Source organism: Myotis lucifugus, unplaced genomic scaffold (assembly GCF_000147115.1).
Source record: "Myotis lucifugus unplaced genomic scaffold, Myoluc2.0 scaffold_46, whole genome shotgun sequence".
In the NCBI taxonomy this organism is placed as follows: domain Eukaryota; kingdom Metazoa; phylum Chordata; class Mammalia; order Chiroptera; family Vespertilionidae; genus Myotis; species Myotis lucifugus.
This window is the reverse complement of record NW_005871094.1, coordinates 5,732,202-5,759,298: the sequence shown is the minus strand read 5'-3', so window position 1 is coordinate 5,759,298 and position 27,097 is coordinate 5,732,202. Positions and strand designations below refer to the sequence as shown.

General features: G+C 42.7%; 1 long non-coding RNA gene across 2 annotated transcripts in view; it reads right to left on the bottom strand.

Annotated features, from left to right (window-relative positions):
• Positions 1-1,568: 1,568 nt before the first annotated feature.
• Positions 1,569-27,097, bottom strand: part of LOC111825914 — a 50,934-nt gene continuing 25,405 nt past the window's right edge. For both annotated transcript variants that reach the window (XR_002829149.1, XR_002829148.1), the window contains one exon: positions 1,569-1,720. This is a non-coding gene — a long non-coding RNA (uncharacterized LOC111825914). The remainder of the gene's footprint in view (positions 1,721-27,097) is intronic.

The window sequence follows — 27,097 nt, the reverse complement described above, 5'->3', positions numbered from 1 at the left end:
CAAAAGGAGCCGAAGTGGGAGAGGGTAGGAACCCTTATGAGCAGAGCACGGGAAACAGAGCTCTCCGAACAGAACGGAAGCCGGGCCACAGGGCAGGGCCAGGCCAGCGGGCCTGAGCAGCGCCTGTTCCTCGGGGGAAAGCGGAGGTGCGGGTCCCAGCTAACGGTGACAGGTATAACCTAACCGGGCCATTAAAGTTAAACTACTATTCCCAGTGATCTAGAAAGTAGTTCCCATCGTCCCCTTTCAGATGCAAGGCACTTAAAATGTCAAACCCACGGTGAAGTATTTTAAGGTGTAAACTTGAAGTTGGCTCTTAAGAAGGTAACAGAGGGGCAAATACAGTCACTTGGTGAGAATATGTCACACAGGAGACTCACGGTGCAAACAAATGCACTATAAACTGAATAAAGGCAGCATAATTTTCAGGCAGAAGAAAGATACCACCTTCCAGCAATCACACTGACACCAATGGAGGAATGAAAACACCCCATCACGTAACTATTACCGAGTTAATTCTCCAACGCCTCACTGAGGCTAATAGTCCATGTGATAGTCCATTCTATGTCTTGAATTCTGTTATTTGTGGCCCACCCTCTGAAAGATGTGGGGGAGCAGAAAAACTGTTCACCGCAGTGAAGCGCATGAGCTCTGCAGCCCACACGGAGACTGTGGTCCCACTGTGTGCCTGCTGTATAAGAGACCGAGCAAATGCCTTCCCGTCTCAGAGCCTCCGTTTCCTCCCCTGTTGTATTGGATACAATCAACAATCTTACAGGATTTTTAAAAGATTATATAAAATTACGTATATGAAATGCTCGGTATCGACTTGAATAGTACGTATGATAATGTGTTGGAATTACTATAACCATTTGATGTTTCTTATGCTCACCAGAAGAGTGTCATTCTCACAATTGGCATCCCCAAGTGTCCAGCTCTGGATCAGAAGAGTTAATAAGTCAGTGAATAATATCTACTAAATATCCATCTTTTTATGTGAAAGCCAACCGAAGAGATGTGGCAAAAGGAGAGAAGAGGGAAAAAACCTGAAAGGAATATAGAGCCTCGCACGGCAGCAGGTGTGTGTGGGGGGGCGGGGGGGGCGGCATTTACAAGGACAACAGGACAGTGGGCAGCAAGCCGCCACCAGCATCGCCGAGTGAGAACACGGAGGCATGGAACTGAGCACATCTGAGGCTTACTTGGCAGGAGGGAACCCAGAATCCGCAAAGGCACCACTTTAGAACACAGTAATAATAAAACTGATCTATCTGGGAAATTCCTGCCCACTTCTAATCTGAAAGATGCCAATCAAACCTTTCCCTCTAGGGACTATTTCTGCAGAGTGCAAAACGACTCAGCAGCAAGGAACATGGTTGCTGGGCACGGGTTGGCATAGCATCCAGCTAAGATGCAGAGGGAGGCTCGTGCACGCTCGCGCACAGCACGGGAGAGCCGGGGGCCCTGGCACCCTGTAATAAATTCCAGCTTTCCTCCAGCAGCGGGTAAAGGACAGAAGCAAAAAAACGTTTCACTGCACTTAAAGAGAAAACAGACATCAGTACTTGCCTTTTGACGAAAGTCAGTTTGACAGAGGTGAAACCAGCAAAGATGACTCAGGCAGTGCGACGGAAGAAAAACCAGGAGGTCATCGGGTGGTTGCCAGGGGACAGAGGAGGCTCAGTGGCAGGTGGGATGGAGCCCTGCTGCAGGAATCCGTCTGACAAGAGTAAGGGGGAGGAGAGCATCATACATTTGAAGAGTGAATTAGCTTAGCAACGGTCACTATGAACAATCGGAATGACAGCAATCCAAGTAACATGGTGCAACGACTGCCCAGTGCTGGCAACCCCCGTACTTATGAAAACAGGTACCAATTTGCTCAGTTGTATGATTTTCTCCAACTCTGCTCAGCAGCCCAGGTGCAAGAAAAGGGACAACCTGGTCAGGATGTGTACGACTTTGGCAAAAGAGTGATTTAAAATCTGGTCCATGGAGTCTCAGTTGGAGGGATATGAAGACAGGAAAGAACTGATGGGTAGGTACAGCGCAAAGGAGTCAGCAGACCAAGCAGTCTTGGTGAAATCAAAGGAGAGGTGGGGTATAACTCTGAGGGATGAGGAGGAGGGACAGGTGGGTGAGATCAAACAGGCAATTTCTGCCTGACTGATCTGAGCCGTGAGTAGACAAGGTCTAGGGAGTGGGGAGCTGGGGAGAAGGTCATAGGTGATGAGAAGCCCAAAACTCACGCAGTCAGGGAAGTGGCTCATCCAATGAAGTGGGTCAGGTGGAGAACAGGTGTCAGTGGGCAGTGGGAGTAATGAGAAAGCTGGCAGGTAATGGTTGCACAGGGGCAAAGGATGGTTATGGGCATGGCTGATGCTGGAAAGAGCACCTTCCTGTTACAGGGTTGTGGAAGTTGGGCACCACCAATTCTAACTTCTGAGTAATTTTGTATCTCTGTAATGATAAAGCTAACCTACCTGATAGGTTCCTGCCAATTTTTAATCTGAACGATGTAAATAAATCTTTCCCCTCCATTTAAACAAAATAAATACCAGTAGATTATTTCTATAGATTGCGACAGGTTTCCAAAGATAACATCTTCAGTGATTGGGAAACTCACCTTAATACCTTTCAAAGGGGTCACGGTTTACCCACATGCTTCCAGAGTGTAAGTAACTTAATCATTTCTGTTAGAATCTTTAAGTGCCAAGTTTCTATCATACTTTACACCAACTGGAACCAAAGGATTGACTTTAAATGGGAATCTATTTTCCTTGTCTTTTATATTAAAGACTCAGGGACCTGGTATATATTTTACTCTCCCCGTCGCCCAATATCTTGTCGCCGATTCAACCAATGAATCCCCTTACGATGCAGCATTTTGTGTTGCTAAATAAGTACTTTATGGCTCTTCTACTCTTCTGAATAGACTCGCTCAGGTATTGTCTCCTTTGGGAAAATGGCATTGATAGCCACCCTTCTAGTCCCCATTTCCCCAGATGGATGCTCCCTATTCTGCCGGAGTACTCCCTGAACAGCTGTTAATGCACTTAATACATTTGCTTGTCAACCAAACAAGCTTTATGACCTTAGACAAGCACTTAGCTTCCCTGGGCCTAAAGTTATTCATATGGAAAATAGAGAAAATAATAGTAGCAACCTACAGGGCTTTTGTATCCATTCACAAGTTAAAATTAATGTCTAGAAGGCACTCAGAACAGTGCCTGGCATGTATGGTAAGTATTACACAAGTTTTTTCTATTCTCATGACAATATTTATTTGACTGTCTCTCCTTTTGGACTTGTCAGCATCTTTAAAACAGAGACAAGATCTTAATCTCTGTATCCCCAATGCCTCGTACAGTGACTGGCAAATGGGAGAAACTCAGTGAATGAGCACATCACAAGTCCATTAACAAATCATTTTTTATCTCACAAAAGTGTAGGTATTAAAAATGATAAGTCACCCTGGCCACTGATCTCAGTGGTTAGAGCATTGGCCCTCACAAAGGGTCTCAGGTTCAATTCTGGGTCAAGGGAATGTACCTGGGTTGCAGGATGGATCCCTGCCCTGATGGGGGGCTGTGCAGGAGGCAACCAATCACTCTCATATCGATGTTGTTGTTTTTTCTCTCTCTCTCTCCCTCTCCCTCTCTCCCCTCTCTTCCACTCTCTCTAAATATCAATGTGGGGGGGGGGGGGTGGGGGGTGGATATCCTGGATTGAGGATTAGCAAAAATAAAATGATAAAACCAAAGTATTACCCTGTTTATAATCCACCTTGTTTAAAAATAACTTATGACCGTTCATAAATTATAGCCTGGCATTTCAAATATGTAATTAAATGAAACAAGTTAGAATTAAGGGTAGAACTGCACCATCAATATCACTAAACTGTCGGTGTCAAAATGGCCTCCTTTAGAATTAAGTGCACTTACATACATCGAGTCTAAGAATCAAACACTTTTCACTTTCCTACAGAAAACAGCATCCAGAACCTTGGCTCCAGAACAGGATTTGCTCCCATCATTCCTTCCTTAGATCAGCGAGTGGCGGGGGAGGGAGGGCGCGCGGAGGGGGACAAAACTGAACGGCAAAGTCACCCACTTAATCTGCCGCATGTCCGCAGGAGAGTCTCAAAGTTGTTGGTGGTAGAAGGGGTCAATGGGGGCGCTCAAAAGAAAATTCCAATAATTGGGGCTACAAGCCCCAAATGCTCCTAAAGCCCCCAGGGGCTCAGAGCAGGGAGCTGGCCGTTTTCCATATTTCATCTTGTGTTTCACATTTCTTCCCATCACCTGGCCTAAGGTCATTACGTAACCCTCTGTAACAGTAGCACTGCTAATATTTTAATATTCCGGTTCTTTCAGATTATTTCTAGCACCACTGACAACGAGTCTGTCAGAGAACTAGTAGGACTCCCCTCTTTCCCTGGTGCATGAAAAAAAGCCACCTTCCTCATTAAAGTAGAATTTCAGGCAAGTCCATGTTACACAAAGTCTGGGAGTGTTAGTATTTCACAGGATAGAAATGTATGGCATGTCCTTGCTGACATCCAAGCCGAAGCCCATATAAAAAGGATGAGAGGGAAGAGTTCGACGAAAACCTTCAGTGAACCTTGGCTGTGTCTACTTGGTGGAAAGGGTCCCTCATTCCTACTCATGGCCGGCCGGCCTACGAGGCAGTATGTGTCAGTCGTCTAAGATAGAAGAAAATGACTAAAGCACCAGGACAGATAAGTATAAACTTGAGCACTGAGAGAACAAACAAACGGTTAATAAACTTCTCCACATCCTGGAATGTCCACTGATGAGGACAAACTCATGCAGGCTCCCGAAAAGATGATCTGCTTTTCCAAATAACTTCACAGCGAGCCAGCATTAATGTACAGGAACATTCCCATCAGAGAAAGAGTATTCAGAAGGTAAGGATAAAGCACAACACACACGTCATAATTAATAGCGTTTTTCTACAATTAAGTGTTAAGCTTTTTATTTACTTATTTTAAATGAAAAAAGAACACTGAGATCTCAATCTGACAAGGGGGATTGCATCTGAGGATTAAAACATCCACGTACATACCTCTCAGTTCCTCATCTTTTAATACTGCATAAATGGTTGCCTAGGAAACCTCCTGACTGGATGAGGAGGCTCAAATGAACTCTCATTTCCCAGCCTGCAGATATGACTCACTACCTTTGCTCCCACAAGCAAGTCCTCCTGAGTTCTTAGAGGCAGATATTTTTGCAACCTACATGATATTAGAAAAGCAAAACGAGAGTAATTATTCATTTGGAATGTAGGTTTCTAACTGGAATAAAAGTTGAAGACAATGATCTATTCACACTGAGCGCAGGAGAGAAATGCATATTCTCCAATATGCCCGTATAACCTATGTCAGATCATGGTGGAGTGTTGCTTTTAGGGCAGTATGTTGACATGACAGTGACTAAACGTTACAATAAAGGAGGACAGAGGAGACGTCGGAACGCTGAGACCCCAGGGACACGGAAGGCGAACTGAAGGACGTGACCTCCCAAGCCTCTGCAGACCCACCCTGAGGTCAGGCTTCCTCACGTTCCTTGCAACCTGGTTACACCTCTGCCCCCGAACCCGTAACAGGGACAGGGAAAGCAGCACAGGTCACCACATGCCAACAGGTGTGCAACCTGGGGCAAGGGCACCCCTGAAGGGTCTGTTTTAACCACCGCACATGCACTGATGGAGGCTGCGGTAGAGTCAGCCGGGCAGATTTCTGAAGAAGGGCAGAATCGTATGTAATTAGCAGTAAGTTAGAGCAGGAATGACGGACAACAGCCTCAAGGCCAAGGCTGGGGTCAGGTGATTCCACGGTTCTGAAACTGCTTGTGTGTTTTTTTAAATGCCTCCCTTTGTCCACACTCCTTTGCAATGAGACAGGGACTGTCCCCTCCCATCACAAGGTGAAATCTGTTGCTCCACTCCTTCGAACCTGGGCTGGTCCTGGGCCTGCTTAGAGGAACAGAATGGGGAGAAGGTGGCTTGGAGCAGGTTCTGAGCCGACAGGAAGGGACCTTGCAGCACCTGCTTTCTGAAACTGCCTCTGGGACCTCAGGACGCAGATGGAACCAGCGGGAGATGGAGGGGGCGGGGCACCTGGGCCCAGGGCGGAGGCAGAGCCCGCCTCCCTCTCCCCCCACCAAGGGCCCTGACTCCTTTCTCTGAGCTCTCTCAGTGTGGCTGCTTCCTCTACCTTCTTTTCATCATTCTCTTAAGAACTTAATCTCTCTTTTACTGTGGTAAGAACAGTCATCATCTAAATTATAACACTCCACTCCAGCTCCCACCAGGGAGGGGGAGGGAAGACTGGAGGCAGAGGAAGAGACAGGCTGCCCTCAGAGCCCGCATCCCTTTCCCCGGGACAATGACACTATTCTGCCACCCTCTCTCCCTGCGGCTCCAACCTCACTGGCTAGTGCACGGCCCATGCTGAGGGCTGAGCTTTAAAACCCCCCCTCGGCGGGTCCCAGTGCCCTCAGGATAAAATCTCCAAACTCTCTCGGCTGAGGTTACGAAGACCTCCCGCCATGGACCCCCGGCAACTTCACTGCACTCCACTGTGACCTTGAACCTGTAAGAGGAAAACTGGCCGGATCCTGGCCCGGAGCAGAGAAGCCAGTTGCCTGCTCTCTAATTCATGCTACCCTAGTGGGAAGAAACCGACAGCATCCCAGATGAAATGTGTTGTTTTTTTCTAAGGCAGTTTTCTAATGAACTTTAAGAAGATTAAGACTTGTTCCGGAGAACTCATTACCATCCACCCAGCTGGCTGTCAACTCTAAGTTAGAGTCTAAAGACTTTTAACGATGATTTAATCATTCTTTTCTCCTATAATATGTCCCTACCCAGAGTGAATCCACCAGGGGCCTCTTCCTTGCACTGCAAAAACTGTACTAAAACGCTGACACATATTCATAACTAAACTGTTAGAGAAATTTTCTTTAACAAACCGTAACCTCAAGTTGGTCCTGTCAGTTCCTCTGGAACGATTGGCCTTGAGTGTCAGGGCTGCAGGCCCTCCCGGCTGCTTCGCGATCCGAGCGGCACCCCCACTGCACGCCCTGTATCTCAGGAGACTGGAAGCTTACTGAAGACGGCACTGGCCTTTTTATCTCTGTACCCCCATCTCATCACAGAACCTGGCTCAAAGTGAGCACGTAATAGTCCTGGCTGGGTGGCTCAGTTTGCTGAAGCACTGTCCCCTACAACAAAAGGTTGTGGGTTCGATTCCCAGCCAGGTTGTGAATTCCATCCGTGATTGAGGTGTGTACAGGAGGCAACCAATCAATGCCTTTCTCACATCAATGTTTCTCTCTCTCGTCAATGAAAACACATTTTTAAGAAATGTGCATTTAACAAATGTTTGTTTAAAGAATTAATGTTAACTTAGGGTAGGAGTCAACCCCACTTCTAGATGCTCTGAGTTTGGACTAAATCGAAACAGATAAGATAGCTTGATATTAAGATTGTGATTTCTGGATCATAGTGTTAGAAAGAGAGACAAAGCTGGAAAAAAACAAAAACAGTACTGGAACAGATAATCCCTGTGCAGCCCAGAAACCATCCCTAAGACGCAGTCTGGTTCTGCAGACAGCCTCCCTCAGGACAGGGTGGACTGGGATCCATGAGGCAGCCCATGGGGCGCTCCTGCAACCAGCACAGAGCAGGGACGCGAGGACTGGCTCGAGTCCACTGAAAAGCACAGACAGGCAAACAGGCAGTGGTTTCAATGTAAAATTTCTGGAAATTTTACAACCAGAGGAAAAATACAGGGGATTTTAGAGAAGAAGCAAAATTCAAAGGGGGGAAATAAAAGCAGGACAATTTTAAAGCATCCTTACAACGCTGAATCTTCTTGGCATAAGAACATAAAAAAATCAGTTTTTCATGAAGATACATTAAGTGCTTTTTTAGATGTAAAGGCCTGCGAGAACCAGGCAAATTCAAGAGAAACTATCTTCTGTTTGTGTGTTGGCTGTGGATGGGGGTTGGAGGACTTCTCGATGCCTGAAGGGAAACACAGCCTCGCTCCTGCCTTTTCCCGCCATCGGTCCTATCTCTGGAGCACGGTCCTAAGGAACACCCCCACTGACGCCTGGCATCACGCTGCAAGGCGGCCAGGCAGACACCCAGGGATTCTGCTTTCTCTCTACCAGTTACCAGCCTTCCTGTCACTTAAGAAGACTTCCATTTGGTACTAAACTTTGCAAGTGTGCTTGCAGGGCCATACAGTGAGTGGGTGGCAGGGGTTTGCTGCTGGGGTTTCCCCCATGTTCCTGGGGGGACAGGGAGCCTGAGCCAACAGGCGTGTCCATGTCCCCACAGAAGCCACGGATCCTCTCCCAGCAGCTCAGGAAGGTCCAGGCCCGGCACAGGTGGTCCACGCAGATGGTTTTTGACGGACTTTCTCCGAGGATTCTACTGGTACTTCCACATGACAGGCCACGGCTCTTCATCCCAGGATATTTCCCCCAACACGGCTCAACCTTTATCGCCTTTTTAAAGATCACTTCAAGAAACCGAATGAACAGTGGCTGCGGGGAAGCACCCTGCCAGGTCTGAGCAGCGGAAACATGCCTGACTCCGCGCGTGCGGCACGGGGCCTGCAGCTCCCCGGGAGGGCACCCCGATGCAGAAAGGGCAGGTACGGGCCTCCTGCCTCGGAAGCCCGGTCGTTTTCTTTGCTCACTGAAGAAAAAAGAGCCAGGAAACAGCCAGAGGGCTGATGCTTCATAGGCCTTTAACCTACCTGAGAACAAACTGATTTTTTATACTTCGTTCCACCATGCTCGGCCTCTCCCAATCTCGCACATGCACACTTAGAAAAAAGAATGAGTAATGTCAAAACTAACAGGACACGGAACGGCCCTCACAACGGGGTTATCGGACGTGTGCAGCACTAACACTGCGCGACGTTCTTCACATATATGAAAACTTTACAGGCGGCTTCTTTTAGCACATGTGGGAATCCCCAAGATGAGTTTAAGAATCTGTTGAGTGACTGAAAGCAGAAATGAGGGGCCCGGGGAAGGATTTCCCCTGTGGCTGATTAAAAGCACTATTCTGTTTTTGAGTCGTCATACCAAGAAACCATGAAATGAGCCCTCTGAATGTATTTTTTTGGGGGGGGGACTTTTCCCCCAGTACTGGATTCTAACACTGACAAAGACAAAATACTCTGTCTCACGCAAAATAATTTCTTAAGTAAGTGCACAATAATGAGAAGGAACATGATGTTCTAACGTTTTGGAAATAGACCTTAACTGGTCCACCTTAATGAAACGTTGGCAACTACAGATGAAATTAAATGTCTGCAAATGTGGATTTGCAAAATTGGTCATTTTTGGCATCATAAACTTTATTAGGTTGTTTTTTTTTTGAAACAGTAAGTTACCTTAGAGCACATAAGATGATGATTCAACATCTATATATATAAAAGCCTACACGACCGGCCGACTGGCCGGTAGCTATGATGCACAATGACCACCAGGGGGCAGATGCTCAATGCAGGAGCTGCTGAGCTATGGTGACTTGGCAGCAGCGGTTCTCAGGTGACTCACCCAGAACCAGAGAAGAGGGATCCCGATTTCAGGGTGTGTCACCTGAGAACCACCCTCTCGCAATCCAGGACTCATCGGGGGATGTCAGAGAGCCGGTTTCAGCCCGATCCCTATAGGCCAGGCCGAGGTACCCCACCAGTGCACAAATCCATGCACCAGGCCTCTAGTTATATTTATAATTTCAAGAACATTCTTATTATATGCTAAAACAGTAATTTATTCTTTCATTCTTATTTAGGAATGGACTAGAAGTGAAAATGCAAATCATGTCATTTGAGTTAGCACAAAAGAGTAATCAGCCAAAAATAATCAAATTCATTGAGAATTTCACCTCATTAAAAATACAAAAACAATGAGCAATCTGTAATCTGAACTTCTAAGGTTCGGCTACTTTATAGGTAGCTCCTGGGTTCGATTTCGGTCAAGGGCATGTACCTGGGTTGTGGGCACATCCCCAGTAGGAGATGTGCAGGAGGCAGCTGATCGATGTTTCTCTCTCATCGATGTTTCTGACTCTCTATCTCTCTCCCTTCCTCTCTGTAAAAAATCAATAAAATATATTTTAAAAAAATACAAAAACAATGAGCAATCTGTAATCTGAACTTCTAAGGTTCGGCTACTTTATAGGTAGCAGAGGTGTGTGGAGGGCTAAACCACCTGCTATGATGTCAGAATATGTGTCAGAAAGCATTAAAAAACTCATAAATCTTTAAGGTCATTTCATACAGAGAAAAACTTCCATCAAATTCATTAGAATAAACCTATTTTGGTATATTGATTAGATAAGCTTCAGTATGGATAGAATGTTCTTATGCTAAACTTCCTTCCCCAACAGTAAAGAAAGATGAGGCTTCCTTATGCTAGAAGAATAATGCACCAGCTGCAGCCACCTGAGCAGGACAGAGTGAGCCAGAGGCACAAGGATGCAGTGTGCAGGGTATGGAGATTCTAAAGTAAAGCCAATAAACCAAATATGTAAGGACTGGAGGAAAGATTCAACACAGCTAACTATGTCAAATCCTTCTTGGGCCCTAGGCAATTTTTATCAATTCCTAAGGCTTTAAATACAAAATTTATACAGAGTACAGAAATAAATTATAGCCATGGTTCAAATACAACAGGATACAGATAGAACGAACAATGAACGAAATTCTTAAATTGATGCCTGATGGGCGTGGCTCAGTGGTTGAGCACCAGGAGGTCACAGTTTGATTCCCAGCCAAGGCCCACGACCAGGTTGTGGGCTAGACTCCCCCCACCCCCCAGTGTGGGGCATGCAGGAGGCAGCCTATCAATTACTCTATTTCATCATGGATGTTTCTATCTCTCTCTCCCTTCTTCTCTGAAATCAATTTTTAAAATATATTTTCAAAAAAAGTCTTAAATTGAGTCTACACTGTGCTCAGTGACTTACTTCCAAAGAGTAGAGTAGGGAAAGGGGGTAGGGATAAAGTGACGGTGGAGGAACCTGGCAAACGCTCCCTTGGCCAGGTGACTAAGGTCACATCATCAGAGGTAAGTCATGTCGATCTCAAGTGCCCTTCACACAGTGGGATGAGAATGTCACTTCACCTCGGTGACCTTCCTCTCAAAAACCCCAACCTAATAATCAGAAAAACGTAAGAAAACTCCAAACTGAGGGGCATTCTACCAGCATTCCTCAACACCGGCAAGGTCATCAAAAACAAGGCAAGTCTGAGAAACTGTCACAGGCCAGAGGAAATTAAGGCGACACGATGACAAAATGTAACGTGATATGCCAGGTAGATCCTGGAACAGAAAAAGGACATTAGGGAAAAAATTAGTGAAACCTGTGTCAAGTCTAGATTTTAGTTCATAGCAATGTACCAATGTTTGTTCCTTAATTTTGACAAATATAACAATGTAAGAGTCAGCGATTGGAGTAACTGGGTGAGGAACATATGAGAACCCTCTACTACCTTGGCAACTTTTCTTCAATTCAAAAATTATTTTAAATAAAGGGTTTATTTAAACTTTTAAAAACTGAGCCCACGGCACCACGTAGGGGACTTTTAAGTGTGTGCTGCAGCCCTGGTTACGCCACACACACAGGCTAGGATCCTGGCCGTTCTGGACGCTGACCAACAGACACTCTGGTCCATTTGGGAACCTGTCGGAAGATGCCAAGAGACCACAGATGGCATGCATGTGACAAAACAAACATCTCTGAAGTGCCTAACACTTCCATTTGAAGTGAAAAATAGGCAGTCTTATGCAAGAAAAAAGACAAAGGCTAAATGGTTTGGCCTGGAGCCCTGGGTGTTCTGTGAAAGCACATGACAAGCCAGCCTTCATTCTTCACTTAGCAAATACCACTGCCAGAATCCACGCAGACGTGAAAGAGCCATGCAGACTTCCCTTCATACCCGACAGGCTTTGTGTACTTTTTTTTTTTACCATAAAAAAGGTAAATCAGAGAAAAAGTAGGGGTACAGATAATGACTATTTTCAAGAATCTGCTCAGTCAGGTACCACGCAAGCCATGTTGACTATGAAGTGCTGCTCAATGTAGAAAACATTGTCTTCATAGAATACACGTGTAATATATTTCTGTTTAATTACCTTGAATTTTAATTAAAAAAAAAGGAATCTTGGCATTTGTCTTATTTTACTCAAAAGTTCCAGAACTTATAAACTTTCAACAAATGTGATTTATATCTTGTTTGAAAACATATACTGCACAAATTTAAGAAGATTAAAAGCATACCAAGTATCTTTTCCAACCACAATGGAATGAAACTGGAAATGAGTAGCAGAAGAAAAACTGGAAAATTCACAACATTTGGGAAATAAACAACACACTCTTGAACTACCAATAGGTCACAGATGAAATCAAAAGGGAAATCAGAAAATAGTTTTGGAGAAACGAAAACAAAACACAACATACCAAAGTTTATGGGATGCAACAAAGCAATACTGAGAGAGAAGTTTATAGTAGTAAACACCTACGATAAAAAAAAAAAGAAAGATCCCAAATAAACAAGCTAACTTTATGCAATGAACTAGAAAAGGAAGAATAAACTAAGCCTAAAGTTAGCAAAAGGAAGGAAATAATAAACATCAGAGGAGAAATAAATGAAGTAGAGTAGAAAGACAATAGGAAAAAATCAACAAAACTAAGTTGTTTTCTTGAAAAGATCAACAAAATTGACAAACTTTGACAATGACTACATAAAAAGAGAGGACTCAATAAAGTCAGAAATGAAAGAGCAAATATAATAACTAATGCCACAGAAATAAAAAAAAGATAATAAATAACTACATACCAACAAATTGGGTAACCTAGAAGAAATAAATTCCTACAAACATACAACTAACCAAGACAGAATCATGAAGAAATAGAAAATGAGAACAAATCTACAACTAGTAAGTAGGATGAATCAGTAAAACTTCCCAACAAAGAAAAGCCTAGAGCCAATGACCTCACTGGTGAATTCCAGCAAATACTTCAAGTAGTATTAAAGCTACTCTTCTGAAATTGGTACCGGCATAGGAGAGACATGTAGACCAATGGAAAGAACAGAGAGCCCAGAAATAAATCCACGCCTATGCAGTCAACTGATCTTGAATAAGGGCACCAAGAATACACAAAGGGGAAAGGACATTCAACTTCAATAAGAAAAACTGGATATTCACATACATGCGTAAGAATGAAATTGGACTCTTCTTGTATAACATACACCAACAGTCAACCCAAAATGGGTCCAAGATTTAAACGTTAAGACTTGAAACTAGTATAAGACTCCTAGCAGAAAACATAATGGGAAAGTTTTATGGGGATTGATCTTGCAACAAAAACTATTTTTGGAGGAAACTCCATACTGTCTTCCACAGTGGCTGCCCCAGTCTGCATTCCCACCAGCAGTGTAGGAGGGTTCCTTTTTCTCCACATCCTCACAGGCACTTGTCAAGTTTGTTGATTTGTTGATGATAGCCATTCTGACAGGTGTGAGATGGTATCTCATTGTTGTTTTGATTTGCATCTCTCAGATGATTAGTGACTTTGAGCATGTTTTCATGTGTCTCTCGGCCTTCTGCATGTCCTCTTTCGAAAAGTGTCTATTTAGGTCCTTTGCCCATTTTTTGATTGGATCGTTTATCTTCCTTTTGTTAAGTTGTATGAGTTCTCTGTAAATTTTGGAGATTAAACCCTTATCTGAAATATCATTGGCAAATATGTTCTCCTATGCAGTGGGCATTCTTGTTGTTCTGTTGATATTTTGATGTAGTCCCATTTGTTTATTTTCTCCTTAGTCTCCATTGCCCTAGGAGCTGTGTCCGTAAAGATATTGCTACAACATATGTCTGCTATTTTGCTGCCTATAAAGTCTTGTAGGATTTTTATGGTTTCCCGTTTTACATTTAAGTCCTTTAGCCATTTTGAGTTAGTTTTTGTGTATGGTGTAAGTTGGTGATCTAGTTTCATTTTTTTGCATGTATCTTACCAAATTTCCCAACACCATTTATTGAAGAGACTGTCTTGACTCCATTGTATGCTCTTGCCTCCTTTGTCAAATATTAATTGAGCATAATGGCTTGGGTTGACTTCCGGGTTCTCTGTTCTGTTCCACTGGTCTATATGTCTGTTCTTGTGCCAGTACCAGCCAGTACCAGAGAACCGTGGCTTGGTAATATAGCTTGAAACACCAATTGGAAAGGATATATGCACCCCTATGTTCATAGCAGCACAATTTACCATAGCTAAGATTTGGAAACAGCCTAAGTGCCCATCATCAGATGAATGGATTAAAAAACTGTGGTACATCTACACAATGGAATACTACTCAGTTATAAAAAAGAAGGAACTTTTCCCATTTACAACAGCATGGATGGAACTGGAGGGCATTATGCTAAGTGAAATAAGCCAGTCGGAGGAAGATAAATATCACATGATCTCACTCATATGCGGGATATAATGATCAACATAATTTGATGAACAAGAATAGATCCAGAGACAAATGGCGGGGGGGGGGGGGGTTAGAGAGCAACCAAAGGACTTGTATGCATGCATATTAGCATAACCAATGGACACAGACACTGGGGCGGTGGGGGCTTGCCCGGGGTGGGAATGGCTGGGGGGAAGGAGGTGTAGCAGGGAAAAAGGAGACATATGTAAAACTTGAGACAATAAATTTAAAAAAAATTGAGACATTAAAAAAAAAAACTAAACTAAACAAGAGGGACTACATAAAACTAAAAAACTTTTGCATGGCAAAGGAAACAGTCAACACAGACTGAAAAGAAAATCCACAGAATGGGAGAAAATATTTGCAAACTACATATGACTATATAATTATGGCCATGTTAATATCCATAATACATAAAGACCCCTACAATTCAATTCAATAGTAAGTAAACAAAATGATTTAAAAATGGGCAAAGGACTTGAATAGACCAAAATATACATATGGCCAAAAGTATATAAAAAGATGCTCAGAATCATCAGGGAAATGCAAATCAAAACCACAATGAGATATCGTCTCACCTGTTAGAATGGCTATTATCCAAAATAAATGAATAAACAAATAACAAGTGTTGGCAAGGATGTGAAGAAATCAGAACCCTTATGCATTGTTGGAGGAAAGGTAAAATGGTACAGCTACTAGGGGAATCAATATGAACGTTCCTTAAAATATTAAAAATAGAACTATTATAATCCAGCAATTCTACTTTTGGGTATATTCAATCCAAAAGAATTGAAAGCAGGGTCTCAGAGGTATTTGCACCCCATGTTCATTGCAGCATTATTCGTATTAGCCAAGAAGTGGAAACAACCTAGATGTCTAACCATGAGTGAATGGATAAAGAAAATGTGGCATATGAATACAATGAATATTAATCAGCCTTTAAAAAGAAGGAAATCCTGTTATATTCGACAACCTGAATGGACCTTGAGGACATTATGCTAAGTGAAATAAGCCTATCACAGAAGAACAAATACTGCATGATTTCCATTTACATGAGGTAGCTACAATAGTCAAACCCATAGAAGCTCAAAGTGGAATGATCGCTGTCAGGGGAAATGAGTGTATAGTTTCAGTCATGCAAGATGAAAGAGTTCTAGATCTGCTGTACAACACTGTGCTTAGAGTTAACAATAATGTACTGTACACTTAGAAATTTAAGAAGGTAAAAAAATGTATTGCCGTTCTGTTTATGTTTAGGAATACATCTGTATGTACTTAGTAAAAGTGTAAAGACACCAAACACAGGATAGTTACCTCTGTACAGTAGGAAGGGGACAGGCTGGTGGAAGAATACACATAATGTTTTAATAACCACATAACATCTTAATTCCATAATCTTCCTTATGCTTTCTTCATATGCCTGGAGTATTCCATAATTTTAAAAAGTAACTTTAAAGAAAGGAACAACTTGCCCCTATATCATCTACTCTCTACCTTGTTTTTACCACAATAAGCAGGATGAGAGGATTCATGTGGACAACAGATTATCATGATGTCATCACATTTTGAAATAAGAACAAATTTCGTGGTAGAAGCAAAAAAAGAAAATAGAGCTACGGAGTTCCTTTCTCTTTTATATTCTTCCTTTTTTTAATGTTGTGATCTCAAAAGTATTTACAAGCTGGTAACTCCTTACAACGTACCAGCAATGATCATTTTAAATTGGCTACTACATAGATAAAATCCTGTGTCATTTCTATAGCAATTCCAGTTCACTTTCTCCTGCTTAAGAAATTACCAGATTTCAAAGGAACAGGAGTAAGATTACATGGATAACTTTGCTTTTGTCAAGTTTCAAACATAGTGGCGCCATAATTTGAATTAAGGCAATCTGATTGTGAACCAGGAACACGCCTCAGAGAAAATTTCTAAAAGTAGGATTCAGAGTAAACAAGGATGCCTAGGATTGTTCTTTCTAAAATTCCAACATTTTCCAACACAAAAATATGCTAAAGAATAATTTTAATTAGGTAAAACACAATGTGCTCATGATTTTTGTATACAAATGCTAGCAAAATAAAAAGATGTCCTAGATAATTTAAATAAAACAACACATTGACATGAATCATTCACATAGCTGACTTAAAACTATTTCCCTAAATTAGAATAATTCCACTAGTGCCAACTTCACTGTTTAGCTCTGATCATCATCTCAAATTTCAAAGTATATTAAAATTATTCCATGTCCCTACTTGACAGAAACAATGTCTTCCCATGTTCTCACCCAACCTTCTACGCAGGGCATGACAATAAAACATCAGATAAAAGAATTCAGAAGCTGAAACAAAGGGGAAAAAAGTGTAGGGAGGGGCCAGGAAGAAAAAACTCAAGGATTTCCTAACTTACTAATTTAAGGTAAAAAGGTTTTGTACAGATCCAAGGCATCAAGAGCACAAACAATCCAATTTTTCTTTAACCAATATTAATCATTCAGGCCTAGTACTAAGAAACTAAACTTTGGCCCTGGCCAGGTGGCTCAGTTGTCTGGAGTGCCATCCTGTACACCAAAGGTTGTGGGTTCGATTCCCTGTCAGGGGACATACCTAGGTTTCAGGTTGTGGACTTGAACCCTAGTCAGGCACATATGGGAGACAACCAATTGATGTTGATGTTTCTCTCTCTTTCTAAAATCAATAAACATATCCCTAGGTGAGAATTAAAAAACAACCATTAAATTTTGTGTTCTATAATTGTTTGATATAAAAGATTTATAGACAGTTGTAAAGAAGGGGAAAAACAAAATTAAAAAATCAAAGTTCTCAAATACAGGCCAAAAACAAGGTTGTTTTACCTGGAATAAAATCTGCAGTGATCTATGTTCAGCAAAAGCTTTCCTATCTTAAAGGAATTTCAGTCACAAGCTCTTCCTTTTCATCCTTTTATGTTTCAAGTGCCTCTTTTCCTTGACACAGTCAAGAAAACAACAACCACCTTTTTCTTTCACATTTTCCCAGCAACCCACTGGATCCTAACTTTTCAGGCGCATTTTAGAAGGAAATTCAGATCTCAATTCAGATTAGAGACAACGCAGGCACTCCCTCTCGTGGCACAAAAGGAAACTGCCGTCGCTGGCACACAAGCCCAAGAAGTTATTTCTGAGTTTCACAGCACTGGAGCGGGTAGGTACTTCCTTGTCTTCAGCAACTTACTCCCTCAGGGTAGCTCAACCAAGAATACATTTAAAGCAGGATCAGACCCCGTATCTGACTATCCTTTAGTGACTAAAGGATAAGTCTGAAGCAGTAGGTAGAACCTATTTTTAACTTCTATTGTTTTGATGTAGTTTCAAAGCAATAGTTTAGGCAGTAATTTTGGTTTACATATTCATGATCATTAAAAACAAAACAGGAAAGTGAATAGTGGGCAAAACTTTCCATAAGAAAGAGGAGTTATTGTCCAAATTATTTTTCAATATTCTCAAAAAGTACCAAAAAAACAGGTTATTATTTTGTGTACCATGGATCACTTGTTACTGAAGTACTTCTTTCAAAAAGACAAGGCAGAAATAATTAGAATTTCCAAAATAGTAAATTGTTGCCTTCATTTATCCCCAAGCATGTGTCATGCTTATGTCATAGCCCATACTTCATTTATTCTTGCAGGTATGTATGTCTTCTCTTCAGAATGACTGACAAATATGAGTGTTCCATAAGTCTTTATTGAATAAAGAATTTGCACTGGGGAAAGGGGAAAGAAGAAAAAGTAGAATTTGGTTAAATAGCTGGTACCTTATTTGGGAAAAATGGCTTGATGAATTTTTGAACTTGGGTAGAATCGTGAGCAAAATGTTCTAGGTGGTTGATTTTTTTTCCATTAAAATTAAGTACTGTTAATTTTCTACCTGAAGATACTTGTTTTTACCTAAGGAAGTTAAATTCCATCTCCTATTTTATATATGAGGACACACCGGAGCAAAGGCATGAAGTCAACTAACCCCAGGGAGCCTGACTCCTAGTCGAGTGTGGAACACGGCCGGCGCCAGTTGGAAAGTGCCCCAGAAGGGTTACTTTCTCTTGGTTGCACTCTATGCCCAGATTCCCTGATGCCTTCACATATATGGGGTTGGGACAGGTGAGTGGACGCCCCAGGCCTAGAAGGATGTGTCTTTTTTGTCCCTAAAAGATACAAAGCTGTTAAGCTCTCATCAATTTCCTCCCTGAAGAACTGAAAGGTGAAGGCAACCTACCACTACACATCTGAACTACTTTACACGGACGGAATATTAATATAAGAAACTACCATTTCTTCCAGAAGGGAGTGTTAATAGCTATTAAACATAAAACCATCATTCTAAACCAATATGCATGTGCAAGGGAGATACAAAATTCTGGGAAAGATGACTAATAAATATTCCCATTTTACTATTAGTAGGGGCATAAAACTGAAAGCAACAAATGAGCAAACAAGACAGACAAAATCTCATAGATACAGACAACAGTATGGTGGTTGCCAGAGGGAAGCAGGGTGGAGGGAAGGTAGTGAAGGGTAAAGGGGGTCAAATATATGGTTACAGAAGGAGATGTGACTTAGGGTGGTGATCACACAATACAATATACAGATGATATATTATAGGATTGTACACTTGAAACCTACATAATTTTATTAACCAATGTCACCGCAATAAATTCAACTTTTAAAAAATCCAGAGAACATTAATTCAACAGGTCTCATCAAAGTATTCCAAAGCAATATGTTCAGCAAGTTATGTTAAAGATAATTGAAATTTTTTAGTGGCCGTCCATTTTTAACAGCCATATTGAAATATAATTTATATGCCATTTGAAAGTCAACTATTTAGGTGACTTTTAGTAAATTTACACAACTGCACAACTATTACCAAGAACACTTCTACCACTCCAACAGTTTCCTTGTACCTATTTACAGCCAATTTCTGCTCCCACCTCTGGCCCCAGGGACCACTGACCTGATCTGTGGTTTTGCCTTTTCTAAAATTTCATATAAAACAGTATCATGCAATATACAGTCTTTTGTTTCTGCTTCTCTCATATGGTATAATGTTTTGAGGTTCATCCATGTTGTCATATGTATGAGTAGGATGAATTAGGACTTCATCTTTTTTCGTGGCTGAATATTATTCCATTGTGTGTTTTATTCATTCACCAGTTGATGAAATTGGATTGCTTCTAGTTTTTATCTATTGTGAATAATGCTGCTGTGAACTCTTTTGTTGGTTTTTGAATGGGAACAGTCTTTAAAATAACTTCATTAAGATGTAATTGTTTTACAGTAAATTGCACATATTTAAAATATACAATTAGACATGTGTATATACCAGTGATGGCGAACCTATGACACGCATGTCAGAGGTGACACGTGAACTCATTTTTTTGGTTGATTTTTCTTTGTTAAATGGCATTTAAATATATAAAATAAATATCAAAAATATAAGTCTTTGTTTTACTATGGTTGCAAATATCAAAAAATTTCTATATGTGACATGGCACCAGAGTTAAGTTAGGGTTTTTCAAAATGCTGACACGCCGAGCTCAAAAGGTTCGCCATCACTGGTATATACCCATGAAACTATCATGCATAACCAAGAAAATGAATACATATATCATCCCGTGTTCCATGTGCCCTCCTTGGAATCCTCTTCTTCCTCCTCTCCTAAGCTATCAACCACTGATGTGCTCTCTGTCACTATATATTAGTTGGCATTTTCTAGAATCTCACCTGGAGGGGCGGGGGGTGGGGGTGGGTGGGAAGTCTGAGTTTTTCATGCAACATAATTATTTTGAGATTTACCCATGTTGTTGTAAATCTCAACATATTGATATATATATCAATAGTCCACTCCTTTTCATTGCTGAGCAATCTATCTATATATATAAAAGGCTAATACGCAAAGTGTCCCCTTGGGAGTTCGGGAGACCAGGAGTTTGATGGCTCGCTATGATGTGTGCTGACCATCAGGGGGCAACACAAAACAAAGGAAGGCCCCAGCCGGCCGCCAGATCAGCCCTGATCGGCAGGCCAGGCCTAGAGACCCTACCTGTGCATGAATTTCGTGCACCGGGCCTCTAGTCACAAATAAAGCTGCTATGAACATTCTTTTTCTGGGCATATTCTGTTATCTTTTATTACAGCACTAGAGGCCCGGTGCACAAAAATTTGTGCACTCGGGGGGGAAGAGAGGGTCCCTCAGCCCGGCCTGTGCCCTCTCGCAGTCTGGGACCCCTCGGGAGATAACGACCTGCTGGCTTAGGCCTGCTCCCGGGTGGCAGAGGGCAGGCCCAATCCCTAGGTGCAGCCCCTGGTCAGGCTCAGAGCAGGGCTGATTGGGGAGTTGGGGCGCCGCCCCCTGTCAAGCACAGAGCAGGGCGGATTGGGAGGTTGCGATGCCACCCTCAGTCACGCTCAGGGTAGGGCTGATTGGGGGGTTGGGGCACCGCCCCCTGTCACACTCAAGGCAGGTTCAATGGGGAGGTTGCGGCGCCACCCCCCTGTGATGCACAGAGCAGGGCCAATCGGGGTTGGGGCGCTGCCCCCTGTCACTCACAGAGCAGGGCCCATCAGGGGGTTGGGGCGCTGCCCCCTGTCACTCACAGAGCAGGGCCAATCAGGGGGTTGGAGCACTGCCCCCCCCATCACGCACAGAGCAGGGCCCATCAGGGGGTTGGGGAGCTCCCCCTCTCATGCACAGAGCAAGGCCCATCAGGAGGTTGGGGAGCTCCCCCCTGTCACGCACAGAGTAGGGCCGATAGGGGAGTTAGGGCACTGCCCCCTGTCACCCACAGAGCAGGGCCAATCAGAGGGTTGGGGCGCCGCCACTGTCACACTCAGGGCAGGGCCGATAGGGAGGTTATGGCTCTACCCCGTCACACACAGAGCAGGGCCCGTGGGCGGGGGGAGGGGGGTTGGGGCACCACCCCCTGTCACACACAGAGCAGGGCCGATCAGGGGGTTGGGACGCCACACCCTGTCACACACAGAGCCGCAGGGCGATCAGGGGGTTTGGGCGCTGCACCCTGTCACGCTGATCTGGTGCCAGGAGGCCTCGCGGCTCCGCTGATCCCGGTGCTGGGAGGCATATTACCCTTTTACTATATAGGATAGAGGCCTGGTGCATGGGTGGGGGCCGGCTGGTTTGCCCTGAAGGGTGTCCTGGATCAGGGTGGGGGTCCCCACTGGGGTGCCTGGCCAGCCTGGATGAGGGGCTGAGGGCTGTTTGCAGCTGGTCACACACCCTTCAGGGTGGGGGTCCCCACTGGGGTGCCTGGCCAGTCTGGGTGAGGGGCTGAGGGCTGCTTTCAGGCTGGTGGGAAGCTCCCAACCGCTCCTTTTTTTCTTTTTTTTTTTTCTTCTGGATCAGCTTTAGCTCTGGCTCTAGCTCTGAGGCTTCCGCTGCTGGTTTGTTTGCAGTTCTATAATCGAAACAATGTATAACTTCAGCTCTGAGATCCCAGCCGGCTATATTTGTTAGAATGTTTCAAACTGCCAGCTCAGAGTCCGGCAAGGCTGGGAACGTTGGAGTCTGCAGTCACGGGAGCAAGGAAGCCTCATGTTCGCTTCCAACTGCCTGGCTGCCGGCCGCCACCTACCTGTGCATGAATTTCGTGCACCGGGCCTCTAGTCACAAATAAAGCTGCTATGAACATTCTTCCAATTACCATTTTTCTCTTTTATTAGTGTAGATATCTAGGAATGGAATTGCTTAAATATATGTTGAACTTTTAAAGAAATTGCAAAACTGTTTTCCAACATGGCTACATCATATTATATTCCTACCAGCAATGTGTGAGAATTCTGGTGTTTCCACATTCTTGCCAACAAACATATGGATTATAGTCTTTTTAATCATATCCATTAGAGTGAGTGTAAAGTAATATCTTATTATTGGCTTTAATTTGCATTTCCCAAATGACATGTCCTGTGCTTATCTGCCATTCATGTACCTTCTTCAGTAAAATGTCTATCCAAATCTTTTGCACATATTTAAATGGGGATGCTCTCTTATGATTGAGTTTTTCTAGATAAAAATCCTTTATCAAACATATATTGTATAAATATTATCTCCTAGTACCTGGCTTGACTTTTCTCTTTTTAAAAAAACTGATTTTAGAGAGAGAGGAAGGGCAAGGAGGAGAGAGTAAAACATCAACCAGTTGCCTCCTGAATGCACCCTGACTAGAGATCCTGTTTCTGTTCACGGGTGAAGCTCAACTGATCCACACTGGCCAGGGCGACTTTTCACTTTCTTAACAGGTGGTGTCTTTTGAAAACCAAAACTTTAATTTTGATTAAGTCCAATTTATCATTTTTTTCTTTGATACTTCACACTTTCTACATCCTATGACTAAATCTTTACCTAGCCAAAGAGACAAAGACTTCCTGCTTTCTTCACACTTTGGTCCATGACCCATTTTAAGTTCATTTGTGTGTGTGCTGTAGGGTAAAAGTAGAGGTCCATTTTACCTCACACGGGTTTTCACTGTTGCAACCCTATTTGTTACAAAGAGCTTTTCCTATTGAATTACTTTAGTGAATGACCCCTTACTGGTACATATCTATTTCTGGATATTCTGTTCCATGGATCTGGTTGTCTATCCGCATGGAAGATACCATGCTGTTTTTACTACTGCAGCTCTATGGTAAGTTTTGACATCAGGTAGTTTAAGTCCTCTAACTTTATTCTTCTTTTTCAAAGTTATTTTGACTATTCTAAATATTCTGCATTTCCACTTAATTTTTACAATCTGTTTGCCAATTGTATAAATATTCTTGTACAAAAATCCTTTCTGAAATTTTGACAATGACTTCATTGAATCTATAGGTCAATTTGGGGAAAGCTGCCGCATTAACAATATTGAGTCTTTCAACCAATAAACACAGTACATATTATATTCCCCCTTATTTAGATATACTTTAATTTCTCTCAGAAAAAATGTTGTAGTTTTCAGTGTGGAGGACTTATAGTTCTCTTGTTAAATTTATTCCTAAGTATTCTGGTCTTTTTTATGTTAATATGAATGGATATATATTCTTGACATTTCATATCAATGAAATCATATAATCAGACTTCTGTGATGGTCGTCTTTTACTGAGCATAATGTTTTCAAAGTCCATCCATGTGGTAGCACGTATCAGCACTTCAGTCCTTTTCATTGCCAAACAGTATTCCATTACCTGGATATACCACATTTTATCCATCCACTCATCAGTTGATAAATCTCAATATTCTAAGGGTTGATGGTCATTTTAATAATTTGTTTGAACTTAAAGTATAGAATCTGTCTCTTTCATGACATATAGTCCCTGATAACTTTGCTGAGTTTTTAAAAGTCAGATTTATAGTTTCTGACCCAGTTCCCTACATGTTACCTCTGTCTGCCTAGGTTCATGGTCAGCCAGAGATGTGAGCAGGGGTTGTGCCCAAACACTTTGTACTTGTAAGGGTTCCCCGCTTCACTGATGGAGTTGTTTGTGGATTTTTTGAAAGTTGCACCCAAGCTTTTTTTTTTTAAATCCTCACTCAAGGATATTTTTTCCACTGACTTTTAGAGAGAATGAAAGGGAGAGGGAAAGACAGAGAGAAACTTCGATGTGAGAGAGACACATCGATTGGTTGCCTCCCGCATGCCCCCGACCAGGGCCCATGCCCCTGACCACGGCCGGGAGCCTGCAACCGAGGTACGCTCCCTGGACTGGAATCGAACCCAGGACCCTTCAGCCCAGAGGCCAACACTCTATCCACTGAGCCAAACCGGCTAGGGCGCACCCAAGCTTTTGAGGGGCCTCCCTTGGCTTTCACTTGTTGTGTGATTGTCCCCCCTGGATATGCAACGTTTAGCAGTTGCCACAGATGTGTGGAGAGCTCATCACAATGCTTCTATGGTTCTCTCATTTCCAGGCTCTCTCCGTTCAATTTCTGCCTGGTGGCCCCAAAACAGGACTGCAAACGTGATATAGCAAAGCTGGAGGTTTTTCTTATCCATTGTAAACTGAGTATGCCAGTTTTAGCCAGCAAAGCTGTGGGGTATTCACCCACAACCCCAGCCTCCACTACAAAGTCCCTCACTTCTGGCAAAAAGTGTAAGCTGACAAAACTGCAGTTCCTACCAACTGAGCTGGGATTGGGGGAACAGTGTTGGGGGAACACTCTTCTACCCAAGCACCAGCATAATTATTATCTGCCTTCCCGGTGCCCAAAAATGATTATTTTTGTCAATTTTGTCCAGTTTTATACTTGTTTTATATCACTCATCATCTTCACATCATCTTTAATGGGAGTGACCTTGGCTACCTATTTTAAATTTCTCAATTTCCCATAACAATCTCTTATGAAAATAAAGTATGACTATAGTTTCACTTCAAGTATCAAATATAGAAATGCTCTCAAGTTTGACATAAAATTTATCATCATAACTTGAATATTTTCCATTAAGAGAGCGGCTATTCCACAGAGTTTCAGCAAACTAACATTAATGTGCCAAAATAATCAGATGTTCAGTAATTCTGAGGCTCCTAGGGGATAAACTGATTGATTGTTTGGATCTCCTCCATGGCTTTTAACCACAAAACTCTATGATGACCCAAATATGATCGACTCTGTGGTGTTGTTAAGAAAGCTTGACATACACAAAAGGCAAATTCTTGGAAGACTCTATTAGTATTATGTATTGTAGTTATTCTCAACCCAGATTTTGTTACATTCCATTTATCTCTAGTTATTACAAAAACTGTCACAATATCCTTAAGCCTAACTTGCTTTTAACACTATTACTTAATATGTATAGAATGCTTTATAGCTGAGGAAGCTCTTTCACCTACTATCCCATTTGATCCTCATAAAAACCTCGTGTAGTAGGTAGAACACATATTATCCTCCTTTTTTACCGGTTGGAACTGAAATGAAGAGATTAAGTGTTCCACAGAGCTAGGGAATCAGCTCTAAGACACAGTTATCCTGGCAACGTTTTGTCTTGTGACCTTGGGCATGTCTCTGCCTCAATTTCTCCCAATGCTTCTGGCAACTTCCTTTAAGGAACGGAAAATAAATTACCCCCATACACTAGTTTTCTCAACTCTTCCAGTTGAGGCGAAATCGTTTAACATTTGCTTCCTTAAAGTTTTTATCAGAATGTGAACACAGACCCTGAGCAAGAAGAAATGAAGCCACATTTCCTAACAATTACAAAAGCAACTTTTAACACAATCAATGCCAACCTACCCACACACACACACACAGATTCTTTACAAAACTCAATTCTACGAAATCCTCTTAGGAGGGAAACACTAACCCTTCCCACATACGTCTTAAGTGTCACAAATCTGGTGGGTCATTTCAGAAGATCTTCAAATCTTTCCAATACATGCCATTGAGAAAATATGGGTTAATTTCTCTCATTGAAAAAACTAAAACCAAACATTTCCTTGACCCCTCATGACTCCACAGTTCCTGAAAAGAGAGTCTGTCTATTCACCCTCTTCTGTTCATTTCCTTCCATTCTCCCTTGAATCTATTCTACTCAGGCTTCTGTCTCCGCCACTTCACTGAAACACTTGTCCAGGTCACTAGTAACCTCCTCGTTGCTAAATCCAATGATCAGTTTTCAACTCCCATCTTACCTAACCTACCAGCAGCACTTGACAAGGCTGAGTATTCCTGCTTCCCTGAAACACTGTGTTTCCTTGGTGACTACAATATCCCAATTCTCACCCTATGGCCCGTTCCTCAGTCGCCTTTGTCGAATCTCCCGATCTCCGAATGTTGCAGTGGCCCCTGGCTCTCCTTTTTTCTATCTACTCTCACTCCGTTGGTGATCTCAAATCTTACCAGAGTTTTAAATGCTAATGACTTTAACTTCTATCTCACTGAATTCCTTGACCTTCCCACTTAAGATGTCTGAGGAGGCATCTCTAATTTAATGTGCCCAGAACTGAGCTCCTGGTGCTACTTCAAAGCTATTGCTCCCACAATCCTCCCCAATTCAATAAAAGGCACTCCATTCTCCAGTTGTTCAGGCCAAAAGCGGAGTCAACAGTGACACAATTCTTTCTCTCTCATCCCATATGTAATTTCACAACAGCATCTGCCTAGAATTCCATCACTTCCTTTGGTTATGGCCTCAGGAACCACCACCTCTCAACTGGGTCACTGCAGCAGCCCTGAGCTGGGCCTCTCTGCTGCATTCTTGCAATCTCCCACCCTCACCTCAGAGTATCAGAATCACAGCAGCACCAACAAAAAACCATCTCACTTCTCTTCTCAAACCCTACCTATTTCCTTTCATCTCGCTCAAAGCCAAAATCCTTACAATAACCACGGCTCTCATTTCCTTTCTTCTTCTCTACCCATCACTCACGGCAAGCCTCCTTCTACCATCCCAACAAGACAGACACAAGCCTGCCTCAAGATCTTTGCGTTTGCTATTTCCTCTGCCTAGAACACTCTTCCCTAAATATCTATAAGGCTCTTTCTCTCACCTTTTTCAAGTCTTTACTCAAATATTACCCTTTCAAGTGAGGCCTTCCCTGAGTACC